The sequence below is a fragment of the Bufo bufo genome, chromosome 1 (assembly GCF_905171765.1).
Source record: "Bufo bufo chromosome 1, aBufBuf1.1, whole genome shotgun sequence".
In the NCBI taxonomy this organism is placed as follows: domain Eukaryota; kingdom Metazoa; phylum Chordata; class Amphibia; order Anura; family Bufonidae; genus Bufo; species Bufo bufo.
In genome coordinates this window covers 29,485,453-29,500,687 of record NC_053389.1, presented here as the reverse complement: position 1 = coordinate 29,500,687, position 15,235 = coordinate 29,485,453, and the positions used below count along the sequence as shown (strand labels likewise).

The 15,235-nt window shown below is 42.4% G+C and overlaps 1 protein-coding gene across 2 annotated transcripts in view; it reads left to right on the top strand.

Annotated features, from left to right (window-relative positions):
• Positions 1-382: 382 nt before the first annotated feature.
• Positions 383-15,235, top strand: part of MAG (myelin associated glycoprotein) — a 47,244-nt gene continuing 32,391 nt past the window's right edge. For both annotated transcript variants that reach the window (XM_040415507.1, XM_040415506.1), the window contains exons 1-2: positions 383-543; positions 1,987-2,041. The gene's annotated coding sequence lies outside the window, so the exon portion shown is untranslated. The remainder of the gene's footprint in view (positions 544-1,986; positions 2,042-15,235) is intronic.

Below are 15,235 nucleotides of genomic sequence, written 5' to 3'. Positions count from 1 at the left end.
CAGAGAAGACTGAGCCCAGCTCATAGACACCATCCCAGAGAAGACTGAGCCCAGCTCATAGACACCATCCCAGAGAAGACTGAGCCCAGCTCATAGACACCATCCCAGAGAAGACTGAGCCCAGCTCACAGACACCATCCCAGCGAAGACTGAGCCCAGCTCATAGACACCATCCCAGAGAAGACTGAACCCAGCTCACAGACACCATCCCAGAGAAGACTGAGCCCAGCTCATAGACACCATCCCAGAGAAGACTGAGCCCAGCTCATAGACACCATCCCAGAGAAGACTGAGCCCAGCTCATAGACACCATCCCAGAGAAGACTGTGTCATATTGAAAAGAGCCATTGGTAATAATTGGGAAAGGCTTAGATATTTAGATCATTGGCAATATTCTGGAAAAACTGTGACCAGTTCAGTGCCATTATTCTGGATAGCAGTGTACCCAGCTTGGTGGCATTATTCTCGAGAACCCATCTCAGGGGCATTATATAATCTTTACCAGGACAGCAAGTTATGGACATGTGAGAGGACATCACCTAGGTGAGTGATCTGATATGGCTGTAGTGTGTGACTTTGCTATGAGTTTTGTCTGTGTCGTTAATTCTGGGGGAATAAGACGTTCTGATGACTTGTCAGTAGAGATATTAGACTTCACTCTCCCGCCTGGCTGTAATAACCTGATAACTTCACTCTCCCGTCTGGCTGTAATAACCTGATAATGTCATTTTCACTCCTGGCTGTAATAACCTGATAAACTACGGATACAGATGTAGCAACTTCAAATTGACACAACACAACAAAAGTCATCGAAAAAGTCAAGTTGCACTTTGCTGCATATCTATATGTATTGTATCAATAGGTTTGTGGCATGACGGGAGGGGAAAAGGCTGGAGAGAGGGGAAGGGGCTGGAGAGAGGGGAAGGGGCTGGAGAGAGGGGAAGGGGCTGGAGAGAGGGGAAGGGGCTTGGGTGAACCTGTACGGCGCCCTTCCCTTTTGTAGAGGCCAATAGAGAGACAGACAGGCAGGATGAAGGGGGATGACCTTTGCAAACAGGCAGTGGCCCCGAAATGCTGAGGTAGGGGGTGTGATGGTGTAAGGAACTGCACATGGGGCTCATTTTGACATTGATACCAGGGTCCCCCCTGTCTCGGATTTCTGTCATCCACCTGAATATTTTATTCCATGTGACATGTAGCACTGGTGTCTGCACAGCTCTAATGGATGCATCCACTGATATGTACTACCTGTCCGATCAGTGAAAATACCCCGGGCCCTGTGGTTCCTGTACAATCTAATGAAATTTCCCCCAAGTGTTCCCCTTAGGCCTCATGCACACGACAGGGGTTCCGTTGTTCTGTGATCCGTTTCCGTTTTTTTGTCCGTGTGTCTTCCTTGATTTTTGGAGGATCACCAGACATGAAAAGTGAAAAAAAAATCGAAGTCAAGTTTGCCTTGAAAATGATAGGAAAAAAACGGACAGGGATCACGGACGCGGATGACAATCTTGTGTGCCTCCGTATTTTTTCACGGACCCATTGACTTGAATGGGTCCGTGAACCGTTGTCCGTGAAAAAAATAGGACAGGTCTTATTTTTTTCACGGACGACAAACGGTGCATTTTCCGAGTTTTCAACGGACCCATTGAAAGTGGTCCATTGTAGAAATGCCTATTCTTGTCCGCAAAACGGACAAGAATAGGACATGCTATATTTTTTTTGCGGGGCCACGGAGTGCTGTCCGCATCTTTTGCGGCTCCATTGAAGTGAATGGGTCCGCACCCGAGCCGCAAAAAATGCGGCTCGGATGCGGACCACAAAAACGGTCGTGTGCATGAGGTCTAATTGTGAGAGTCTGTGACTTTTACACTCTGGATAAGTGCACAATAACCTTGCCCTTTCACGGTCTTTTCTGCAGCCTCGTCACATTTTTCTTGCTTCCCCTGGATTACAATTTGAGATATTTATACATCATTTTATTTTTAGATTAGATCATATCACAATTTTATGCCGGATATCTGGAGAGACTTGCACGGAGCAGGTAAGTGCACGTTCGTTACTCTGGTTTCCATTGTCATATTGTTGTCATTGAATGTCTCTCCATGGTCGAGGAGCCGCGTTCGTTACCAGCACATGTCACCTGCCGCGTGACACAATGACACGGGAAGGGACCTTCGCTCTCCGTTAACAATGCTTCCTGTAAATGGAATTCATTTTGCCATTTGCCTTTGATGACTGACAATCATCTCCAGTCAACGTAAGTCCTTGATATACACATTAAATAAGCAGGACTGTGTATGTCAGGGGGAGGAGGAACAGCCAGTGGGATTTCAGCATGCCCAGTTGTTTTGTTCTCAGGCTATAAGCTGCAGTCAGAGATATGTGGGGGGAGGGGGGGGGGGACAGAGGTCTCTAGCAGTGATACATGCATACTCGGCCAAGCTGAGTGTGCATGGGTGGGAATAGCTATTGGCTAAAGGAGCATATGATCAGTGCCATTTCTGGGAAAGCTGGGTGACATCCTGTTGATCCTTTTAGAACTCATACTTGACTTTTCCAGAATCCTGAATGGCAAATTTGCTCAGTTATAGGATATACACGTAACTAGATATCTGAAGGGGATTCACCGTCCAGGATTATGGTAAAGATGAGCAGCTTGTCATGGAGTTGAACCTAGGTTCCCTCTTGGCATGGGTCCAACAAATGCTGCAAACCGTACAGTTGCTATGGGGCCCTAAGAGAGAAGGGACCCTGCCTTGGTTGGTCGCTTTCCCTTTGCTATTAGAGGCAGCAAACTGTGCAGAACTTCATTCTCCATGGAAACTGCGGTGTTAACACACAAGATGGTGAGGATTTGGTCAAAGAGTCAGTAAAAGACCCTTTCTGTCCTAAGCAGTAAAACCTGGCACCATAATGGGGGCTCCAACATAATCTATGCCATGAAGCCCCCTCACGTTCATGTTGAGCCCTGTCTTACAGCAGAGTATATGGGGGTCAGATAATCCTACCTCAAGCAGAGTAGACTGGGAAGCAGAGATCGAGGAGAACAGGACAAACATACCTTTTGCAGAGCATTCATCATCAGGAGTAGTGTGAATAGGAACTTTTACTCTAACAGGTTTTGCTCATTAAGTGTCCAGGAGGCGGAGCTTCACTGTGAAGCGCTCTCTGCATTGGCCTGTTTCACAGCTCCTCCCCTCTGCTCTGAGTGACCACGGTAGTGGACTCCTTTTTGGGATGCTGTAGCATGTCCATCAGAGCAGAAGGGAGGCGCCATGAAGAAGCTTAAAGGGGTTGTACAGTGGTATAGTACTGATGACCTAACCTCAGGTTTCCAACTCCCGATAACCCCGCTGTTCAGCGGCTTGAAGGGGTCACCGTGCTTGTGCGAGATCCGTGTTCTTTTCGAGGTCTACCTGCTTACTGTTTCCCTTGTAGCTTTGTACAAGGCCTGGCCCAAGTGAATAGAAGAGAAAGATGCAGCGTCACTACAAGGGAAATGGCATGCAGATCTTGCACAAGCACCGTGACCTTTCAAAGGTAACGGGAGTTGGACACTGATATTGATGACCTATCCTGAGGATAGACCATCAGTATTATACCACTGCACAACCCCTTTAATGGAGAGAGAGAGCTGAGATTGAAGCTTGGTCCCCTGGGCTCTTGCAGGAGCAGAATCTGGCAGAATAAAACTTCATATTCTCCCAACTCCTGATAATAAAAGCTCCACAAAACGTATGTTTTGTCCTGCACTCCGCAGCCTCTATCTAGCGTTGTCAACAGTTTTGTATAGTCAAAACTGCTGAAAGTAACCCCTTAAATGGGCCGTCCATGTTTGACTCCCCTTCCCCCCTATTGCTGGACCTGTGGAAGGAAGCATACTTATCTGCTTCGGTCCCCCGCTGCCATGTGGACGTGCTCCAGTCCCACTTGCCAACATGCAGTTTAATAGGGAGCGGTGGGGGTCACGTGTGCCACTGCAGCTAATGACCGGCAGCAGCGGTGATGCATCCCCCATGCGTCACATCAATGGGTAATGTGTTACATAGGGGACACGTCACTCTGTGGTCAGTCATTAGTTGTAGCGGCACACGTGAACCCGCTCGGAAAACTGCATGTTTGCACGTGAGACTGGAGCATGTCCGTGGCAGCGGAGGACTGAAGAAGCCATAACCCAGCAGGTAAGAGTACGCTTCCCTCCAGAGGTCTGGCGATGTGGGGAAGGGAGGGGGCAGGGGTGGTAAGGCGTCCCAAAGGCCCCTAGACATGGACAACCCATTTAAGGACTAGGTAGAGGCTGGAAACAGCAGGAGAAAGGTACGTTTTGTGGGGCTTTCGTTATCAGAAGTAGTGAGAATCTCTGTTTCATTTTCCGTTCTTCAGATCCGTCCTGTAAAAAAACGGATCCTGTTGCACATTTGGCCTCCGTTTGAGATCCGTTTTTTTAGATGAAAAAATAAATAAAATACTGCATGCAGGACTTTTTTCCATCTTAAAAAAACGTATCTCGGACAGAAATGGCTCAAACGGACGCCAAATGTGCAACAGGATCTTATTTTTTTTGGACCGGATGCTGTTTTTTTTTTTCCTGTTCTTCTGACGGATCAGATGAACAGAAAATAAAACGGAGGTGTGACCTCTCCCTAAGCATGCTTTCCTCCACAGGTTTGGGGGGGGGGGGCTGTCAGGCCAAAGGGCTCCTGAACATGTTTAACCCCTTTAAGCCTTCCCTTGCCACATGCGGTACTCTATGCATTCCGCTCGAACTAATGACCCAGGAGCAGTCTGTATTCAGAAAGTAGCAGGCTGGAGCAAACGGCAGGCGGGGAAGACAGTAAGTGTTGTCTTCCCTACAGAGAAATAGGAGAGAACTGGGGAAGCAGGCTATTCTTCAGAATAAAGGAACCTATAGGAAAAATGTGCCCCCGGGTTACAGGTTCTCGCCTCGACGCCGCCACCGTAATGGAACCAATTAATCACCCCCCCCCCCCTATTGTACATACACCCACTCCTATAGAACAGCTGCTAGGACAATTATTGTGCTGAATCCATACGGCCCTGACTTTCTAAGAATAGAGGATGCCATATGGCACCTCCCACTCATTAACATATGCAGATTTGTAGATAAATCTCCCCGTGGACGGTATCAGGTCTCATGAACGTTTATAAAGGGAGGACTCAGCGGGTGAGCCCTTTAAAGATCTAAGTGTAAAAATGGATCCGATCGGTGACACAGACGATGCTTATTATGGCTTCCAGAAATAAAGTACGGCTCAGAAGCCCCGGCAGATTTATTTTAGAATGGGGATAATTGACTCTAATAGTCATTTCTATTGTTAGGTGATCCGGCTGCTCCCGTTGAGCTTTTGTTATCCGACAGTTTAGAGAGAACACAAAATATCCCGGCAGAAAGCTTTAATATGTTCTCAGGAAGAAGCCACATCAAAAACCGCGCTTCATCTATAATGGTCTCGTGTGGGCCGAATCTTCCTTTCGGGAACGGGACGAATAAATTGTTAGAGACAGTGTGACCGAGCCTGTAGGCATCAAAGAATTGTCTTCTGTCTGGCACTAAGAAAATATGACCTGGTGGGGAATTAAAAGAGTAATTCCAGGAACAGGGGACAAAGAAAAGATCATTCATTAGATGGTTAAGAAATGTATACAAGTGACAAAAGGAGCATAACTATAATAATACTGCCACTATGTACAAAAATACTTTTACTGCTCCAATGTACAGTGATATATGTACAAGAACATAACTACTATAATACTGCTCCTATGTACAAGAACATAACTACTATAATACTGCTCCTATGTACAAGAATATAACTGCTATAATACTGCTCCTATGTACAAGAATATAACTACTATAATACTGCCTCCTATGTACAAGAATATAACTACTATAATACTGCTCCTATGTATAAGAATATAACTACTATAATACTGCTCCTATGTACAAGAATATAACTACTATAATACTGCTCCTATGTACAAGAATATAACTACTATAATACTGCTCCTATGTACAAGAATATAAGTACTATAATACTGCTCTCCATGTACAAGGATATAACTACTATAATACTGCCTCCTATGTACAAGAATATAACTACTATAATACTGCTCCTATGTACAAGAATATAACTACTATAATACTGCCTCCTATGTACAAGAATATAACTACTATAATACTGCCTCCTATGTACAAGAATATAACTACTATAATACTGCTCCTATGTACAAGAATATAACTACTATATTACTGCTCCTATGTACAAGAATATAACTACTATAATACTGCCTCCTATGTACAAGAATATAACTACAATAATACTGCTCCTATGTACAAGAATATAACTACTATAATACTGCTCCTATGTACAAGAATGTAACTACTATAATACTGCTCCTATGTACAAGAATATAACTACTATAATACTGCTCCTATCTACAAGAATATAACTACTATAATACTGCCCCTATGTACAAGAATATAACTACTATAATACTGCCTCCTATGTACAAGAATATAACTACTATAATACTGCTCCTATGTACAAGAATATAACTACTATAATACTGCTCCTATGTACAAGAATATAACTACTATAATACTGCCTCCTATGTACAAGAATATAACTACTATAATACTGCCCCTATGTACAATATAACTACTATAATACTGCTCCTATGTACAAGAATATAACTACTATAATACTGCTCCTATGTACAAGAATATAACTACTATAATACTGCTCCTATGTACAAGAATATAACTACTATAATACTGCTCCTATGTACAAGAATATAACTACTATAATACTGCCTCCTATGTACAAGAATATAACTACTATAATACTGCCCCTATGTACAATATAACTACTATAATACTGCTCCTATGTACAAGAATATAACTACTATAATACTGCTCCTATGTACAAGAATATAACTACTATAATACTGCTCCTATGTACAAGAATATAACTACTATAATACTGCTCCTATGTACAAGAATATAACTACTATAATACTGCTCCTATGTACAAGAATATAACTACTATAATACTGCTCCTATGTACAAGAATATAACTACTATAATACTGCCCCTATGTACAATATAACTACTATAATACTGCCTTCTATGTACAAGAATATAACTACTATAATACTGCTCCTATGTACAAGAATATAACTACTATAATACTGCCTCCTATGTACATGAATATAACTACTATAATACTGCTCTCTATGTACAAGAATATAACTACTATAATACTGCTCCTATGTACAAGAATATAACTACTATATTACTGCTCCTATGTACAGGAATATAACTACTATAATACTGCTCCTATGTACAAGAATATCACTACTATAATACTGCTCCTATGTACAAGAATATAACTACTATAATACTGCTCCTATGTACAAGAATATAACTACTATAATACTGCTCCTATGTACAAGAATATAACTACTATAATACTGCTACTATGTACAAGAATATAACTACTATAATACTGCTCCTATGTAGAAGAATATAACTACTATAATACTGCTCCTATGTACAAGAATATAACTACTATAATACTGCTCCTATGTACAAGAATATAACTACTATAATACTGCTCCTATGTACAAGTATATAACTACTATAATACTGCTCCTATATACAAGTATATAACTACTATAATACTGCCCCTATGTACAAAAATATAACTACTATAATACTGCCTTCTATGTACAAGAATATAACTACTATAATACTGCTCCTATGTACAGGAATATACCTACTATAATACTGCCTCCTATGTACATGAATAGAACTACTATAATACTGCTCCTATGTACAAGAATATAACTACTATAATACTGCGCCTATGTACAAGAATATCACTACTATAATACTGCCTCATATGTACAAGAATATAACTACTATAATACTGCCTCATATGTACAAGAATATAACTACTATAATACTGCTCCTATGTACAAGAATATAGCTACTATAATACTGCTCCTATGTACAAGAATATAACTACTATAATACTGCTCCTATGTACAAGAATATAACTACTATAATACTGCCTCCTATGTACAAGAATATAACTACTATAATACTGCTCCTATGTACAAGAATATAACTACTATAATACTGCTCCTATGTACAAGAATATAACTACTATAATACTGCCTCCTATGTACAAGAATATAACTACTATAATACTGCTCCTATGTACAAGAATATAACTACTATAATACTGCCTCCTATGTACATGAATATAACTACTATAATACTGCTCTCTATGTACAAGAATATAACTACTATAATACTGCTCCTATGTACAAGAATATAACTACTATAATACTGCTCCTATGTACAGGAATATAACTACTATAATACTGCTCCTATGTACAAGAATATAACTACTATAATACTGCCTCATATGTACAAGAATATAACTACTATAATACTGCTCCTATGTACAAGAATATAACTACTATAATACTGCTCCTATGTACAAGTATATAACTACTATAATACTGCTCCTATATACAAGTATATAACTACTATAATACTGCCCCTATGTACAAAAATATAACTACTATAATACTGCCTCCTATGTACAAGAATACAACTACTATAATACTGCTCCTATGTATAGGAATATAACTACTATAATACTGCTCCTATGTACAAGAATATAACTACTATAATACTGCCTCCTATGTACAAGAATATAACTACTATAATACTGCTCTCTATGTACAAGAATATACTGTGCTGCAATGTGGTATTTGGCTCTGCTTGGGCAGTATATTGTACTTCATTGTGGTATTTGGCTCTGCTGGGGCAGTATATTGTACTTCACTGTGGTATCTGGCTCTGCTGGGGCAGTATATTGTACTTCATTGTGGTATTTGGCTCTGCTGGGGCAGTATATTGTACTTCACTGTGGTATTTGGCTCTGCTGGGGCAGTATATTGTACTTCACTGTGGTATTTGGCTCTGCTGGGGCAGAATATTGTACTTCACTGTGGTATTTGGCTCTGCTGGGGCAGTATATTGTACTTCACTGTGGTATTTGGCTCTGCTGGGGCAGTATATTGTACTTCACTGTGGTATTTGGCTCTGCTGGGGCAGTATATTGTACTTCACTGTGGTATTTGGCTCTGCTGGGGCAGTATATTGTACTGCAGTGTGGTATTTGGCTCTGCTGGGGCAGTATATTGTACTGCAGTGTGGTATTGCTGGCCCTGCCTATTTCTGTTGAACCTGCCTTCTGTCAGTTTGGCCCCACTACAAATTAGGGCCACAATTCCCAGTCCGCCCATGAATGGAGCACAGGAGAACATTACAGTTTAATTCTGGGGGCGTGAAACCCAGGGTCACTGCTGTACACTTGACTGCTATTGCTCTCTGGTATCAGCCATATCATGGTGAGGAGATGCCGATGGTCATGTTCTTCATGAGCAACTCCTGGAGACCAAAGCAAGTACAAGGTCTCTGTGAAAACTAGATGGGTCTTCCAGCAGCACAGAGTATTTCAGGAGAGGAGTGTGCTGATCATGTGGGAGGCTATAGTATAGACTGAAAGTTACATAGGGGAAGGAGCAGGGTCTTCCAGCAGCACAGAGTATTTCAGGAGAGGAGTGTGCTGATCATGTGGGAGGCTATAGACTGATAGTTACATAGGGGAAGGAGCAGGGTCTTCCAGCAGCACAGAGCATTTCAGGAGATGATTGTGGTGATGTTGTGGAGGTTACAGACTGAGGCCTATATTCAGTTTTTTTGCGTTCCGTATACAGACTGTATATGGACCATTAATTTCAATGGATCAGCGAAAAAAAACGGAAGGTACTCCGTATGCCTTTTGTTTCCGTATTTCCGTTCCGTTCAAAGATAGTACATGTCCTATTATTGCCCGCAACTCACGTTCCGTGGGCTCATTCACACGACCGTATATTTTTTCTGTTTCATTTCCATTTTTTGTTTTTGCGGACCGTATGCGGAACCATTCATTTCAATGGTTCCGCAAAAAAACCTGAAGTTACTCCGTGTGCATTCTGTTTCTGCATATCCATATTTCTGTTCCTCAAAAAAATAGAACATGTCCTATTGTCCGCATTACGGACCAGGATAGTACTGTTCTATGAAGGGCCAGCTGTTCCGTTCCACAAAATACAGAATGCACACTGATGTCATCCATATTTTTGGCGGATCCGTTTTTTGCGGACCGCAAAATACATACGGTCGTGTGAATGAGCCCTTAGTCTTCCGTATCTGTTCAGTTTTTGCAGAACCATGTATTGAAAATGTTATGCCCAACCCAGTTTTTTTATGTACTTACTGTTTAAACATTATTGTATGCTTCCGTTTCCGATCCGCAAAAAACAGATCATAAACGGAAACCAAACGGAAAAACGGAACAGCAAAACGGAACGGAAGCGAAAACACTACTGAAACAAAAAAACGGATCCGTTTAAAATAGACCGTAAAATACTGAAAAAGCCATACGGTCGTGTGCAAGAGGCCTGCTAGTTACATAAAGGAAGAGACAGGCTCCTCCAGCAGCACAGAGTATTTTAGGAGAGGATTGTGCTGATCTTGTGAAGGTCACAGACTGAGAGTTACATAGTGGAAGGAGCAGGGTCCCCAGCAGCACAGAGGATTTTGAAGATTAGTGTACTGATCTTGTGGGAGGCTACAGACTGAGAGTTTCATAGTGGAAAGAGCAGTGTCTTCTAGCAGCACAGAGCATTTCAGGAGAGGATTGTGGTGATGTGGAGGTTACAGACTGAGTTACATAAAGGAAGAGACCGGGTCTTCCAGCAGCACAGAGAATTTCAGGAGAGGATTGTGGTGATGTGGAGGTTACAGACTGAGTTACATAAAGGAAGAGACAGGGTCTTCTAGCAGCACAGAGCATTTCAGGAGAGGATTGTGGTGATGTGGAGGTTACAGACTGAGTTACATAAAGGAAGAGACCGGGTCTTCCAGCAGCACAGAGAATTTCAGGAGAGGATTGTGGTGATGTTGTGGAGGTTACAGACTGAGTTACATAAAGGAAGAGACAGGGTCTTCCAGCAGCACAGAGGATTTTAGAAGAGGATTGTGCTGATCTTGTGGAGGCCTGCACAGTGGAAGGAGCAGGGTCCCCAGCAGCACAGAGTATTTTTGGTTCCACTTTGCAGCGACCCTCCCCGGTGGTCTGGTTCCTGGAGCGGCGGGAGTCCTCGTCATATGTTTCTCATCTGTTTATTTTGCTTCTCGATGACTTCATCTCCATAATCCAGGAGGATAGAAGAGCAGCAGACTGCGGCGCCGGAGGAATGATCTCCAGACCCGCACGCGGGCGCAGACGACAGACGTTCTATCTGACACAGTTCATAATGACATGACACTCTGCGGTGTTAATAGGGACAGGAAGGAAAGTGACCACTAGGGGCAGCAGTTTGCCGACATCTGTGCCAAGGGGAGTAAATGCATTGCCATTCTTCCAGAAGCAGCGCCATCTGTAGGCTGTGGGGGGTTATACAGCCCCTCCCACTCAAGTGAATAGACCTGAGCAGCAATCTGACCTTTGGACAAACGGGGCGCTGTTTCTGGAGGACTTCAGCTGTATTTTCACATTCTTTTGATTACTGTACATAGTTTTTAGGTCTCTTTTTTATTTTTCTATTAATATTTTAGTTAATATTTTACCATTTTTGTTGTTATCGTCCTGTAATAGCATTCACTGCGGCAACGCTTAGGATCTTGACTTCATCTGTGCAGATTTGAGTAGCTCAGACCAGGAGGGTCCCTGGTATTTAAAATTAGGTGGGCGGGGCTCTTCTTGCTGCGTTGTGTGGTCTTAGCCAATCAGATATCTCTTTCTCCTGCTCCCTTTCCCCTCTCACAGCATGACAATCAAAGCGAGGAATGAAAGCTGCCTCCCCCTCCTCCCCCTCCTCCTCCCCCTCCTGATTTTTTTTTAACTTTTGAATGTTTTTATTTAATAAACCTTCCTTTTCTTAATTTTTCTTTTTCTTACCATTTAACAGTCCCACAAGGGGACTATAATAGGTAGAGATGAGCGAATTTTTCGAAAATTCGATTCAGCCAATTTTTCAAAAAATTCGGTTCAATCCAAATTTATTTGCGGCGAATCGCGTTAAAAAACGTCTATTTCCTGGCTGCAGAGAGCCTGTATAGTGGTGTAGAACACTGTGCCTTGCAGTAACACGAATAGGGAGTCTGCTGTGGTAGTGAAATAATACTGTGAGTCCGTATGACATGCAGATGACAGGCGTCGCTCTTAGAATCACTGCACACTTCACTTATTAGGGCAGTCACGGGGCCAAAACTCAGCCTTACAGGTCGATGTTAGCGCCAAGAAGAAGCGCACTCCTTTTACACCGTCGTCAGCTGATTCCACATAGATGTCTACAGAACCTGTTCTATTAAACGCTTATACAAGTAGAGCCCCCGATAGAGTGGAGAGGGTGTCAGCAGTAAGTTTGTGTTTCAACGTCACTGATTATTTTGCCCTTCCTCTGATCCGTCAGAACAATAACCCACAAAAAACGGAACTGTTGAGCATCCGACTTCACTCGGTCAGCGTTTGGTCAGTAATCCATCAGTATTGCTAATGCCAAAAAAACAGGAGTGGATGTAAAACAGAGATGACACATGAATGGAATATTTGCATGTCTTCTGTGTTTTGTACCCACTCCTGCTTTTGGCTACCAAATCACAAGCCAATTCTGATGGGACCATACAGGCCTTACAGCTGCTACACAGACAGGATCCACAGTGTGTTGAATTTTGGTATCTCCGTACTCAGGAGAAGGTGGGGAATGTGTTTTGGGGTGTCTTTTTACATATACCCATGCTGGGTGAGATAAATATCTTGGTCAAATGCCAACTTTGTATAAAAAAATGGGAAAAGTTGTCTTTTGCCAAGATATTTCTCTCACCCAGCATGGGTATATGTAAAATGACACCCCAAAACACATTCCCCACCTTCTCCTGAGTACGGCAATACCAGATGTGTGACACTTTTTTGCAGCCTAGGTGGGCAAAGGGGCCCATATTCCAAAGAGCACCTTTCGGATTTCACAGGTCATTTTTTACAGAATTTGATTTCAAACTCCTTACCACACATTTGGGCCCCTAGAATGCCAGGGCAGTATAACTACCCCACAAGTGACCCCATTTTGGAAAGAAGACACCCCAAGGTATTCCGTGAGGGGCATGGCAAGTTCCTAGAATTTTTTATTTTTTGTCACAAGTTAGTGGAAAATGATGATTTTTTTTTTTTTTTTCATACAAGTCTCATATTCCACTAACTTGTGACAAAAAATAAAAACTTCCATGAACTCACTATGCCCATCAGCGAATACCTTGGGGTCTCTTCTTTCCAAAATGGGGTCACTTGTGGGGTAGTTATACTGCCCTGGCATTCTAGGGGCCCAAATGTGTGGTAAGGAGTTTGAAATCAAATTCTGTAAAAAATGACCTGTGAAATCCGAAAGGTGCTCTTTGGAATATGGGCCCCTTTGCCCACCTAAGCTGCAAAAAAGTGTCACACATCTGGTATCTCCGTACTCAGGAGAAGGTGGGGAATGTGTTTTGGGGTGTCATTTTACATATACCCATGCTGGGTGAGATAAATATCTTGGTCAAATGCCAACTTTGTATAAAAAAATGGGAAAAGTTGTCTTTTGCCAAGATATTTCTCTCACCCAGCATGGGTATATGTAAAATGACACCCCAAAACACATTCCCCACCTTCTCCTGAGTACGGAGATACCAGATGTGTGACACTTTTTTGCAGCCTAGGTGGGCAAAGGGGCCCATATTCCAAAGAGCACCTTTCGGATTTCACAGGTCATTTTTTACAGAATTTGATTTCAAACTCCTTACCACACATTTGGGCCTCTAGAATGCCAGGGCAGTATAACTACCCCACAAGTGACCCCATTTTGGAAAGAAGAGACCCCAAGGTATTCGCTGATGGGCATAGTGAGTTCATGGAAGTTTTTATTTTTTGTCACAAGTTAGTGGAATATGAGACTTTGTATGAAAAAAAAAAAAAAAATCAGCATTTTCCACTAACTTGTGACAAAAAATAAAAAATTCTAGGAACTCGCCATGCCCCTCACGGAATACCTTGGGGTGTCTTCTTTCCAAAATGGGGTCACTTGTGGGGTAGTTATACTGCCCTGGCATTTTCCAGGGGCCCTAATGTGTGGTAAGTAGGTAAATGACCTGTGAAATCCTAAAGGTGCTCTTTGGAATGTGGGCCCCTTTGCCCACCTAGGCTGCAAAAAAGTGTCACACATGTGGTATCGCCGTATTCAGGAGAAGTTGGGGAATGTGTTTTGGGGTGTCATTTTACATATACCCTTGCTGGGTGAGAGAAATATCTTGGCAAAAGACAACTTTTCCCATTTTTTTATACAAAGTTGGCATTTGACCAAGATATTTATCTCACCCAGCATGGGTATATGTAAAATGACACCCCAAAACACATTCCCCACCTTCTCCTGAGTACGGCGATACCAGATGTGTGACACTTTTTTGCAGCCTAGATGCGCAAAGGGGCCCAAATTCCTTTTAGGAGGGCATTTTTAGACATTTGGATACCAGACTTCTTCTCACGCTTTGGGGCCCCTAGAATGCCAGGACAGTATAAATACCCCACATGTGACCCCATTTTGGAAAGAAGACACCCCAAGGTATTCAATGAGGGGCATGGCGAGTTCATAGAAATTTTTTTTTTTTGGCACAAGTTAGCGGAAATTGATATTTTTAATTTTTTTCTCACAAAGTCTCCCGTTCCGCTAACTTGGGACAAAAATTTCAATCTTTCATGGACTCAATATGCCCCTCACGGAATACCTGGGGGTGTCTTCTTTCCGAAATGGGGTCACATGTGGGGTATTTATACTGCCCTGGCATTCTAGGGGCCCTAAAGCGTGAGAAGAAGTCTGGAATATAAATGTCTAAAAAATTTTACGCATTTGGTTTCTGTGAGGGGTATGGTGAGTTCATGTGAGATTTAATTTTTTGACACAAGTTAGTGGAATATGAGACTTTGTAAGAAAAAAATAAATAAATTCCGCTAACTTGGGCCAAAAAAATGTCTGAATGGAGCCTTACAGAGGGGTGATCAATGACAGGGGGGTGATCAATGACAGGGGGGTGATCAATGACAGGGGGGTGATCAATGACAGGGGG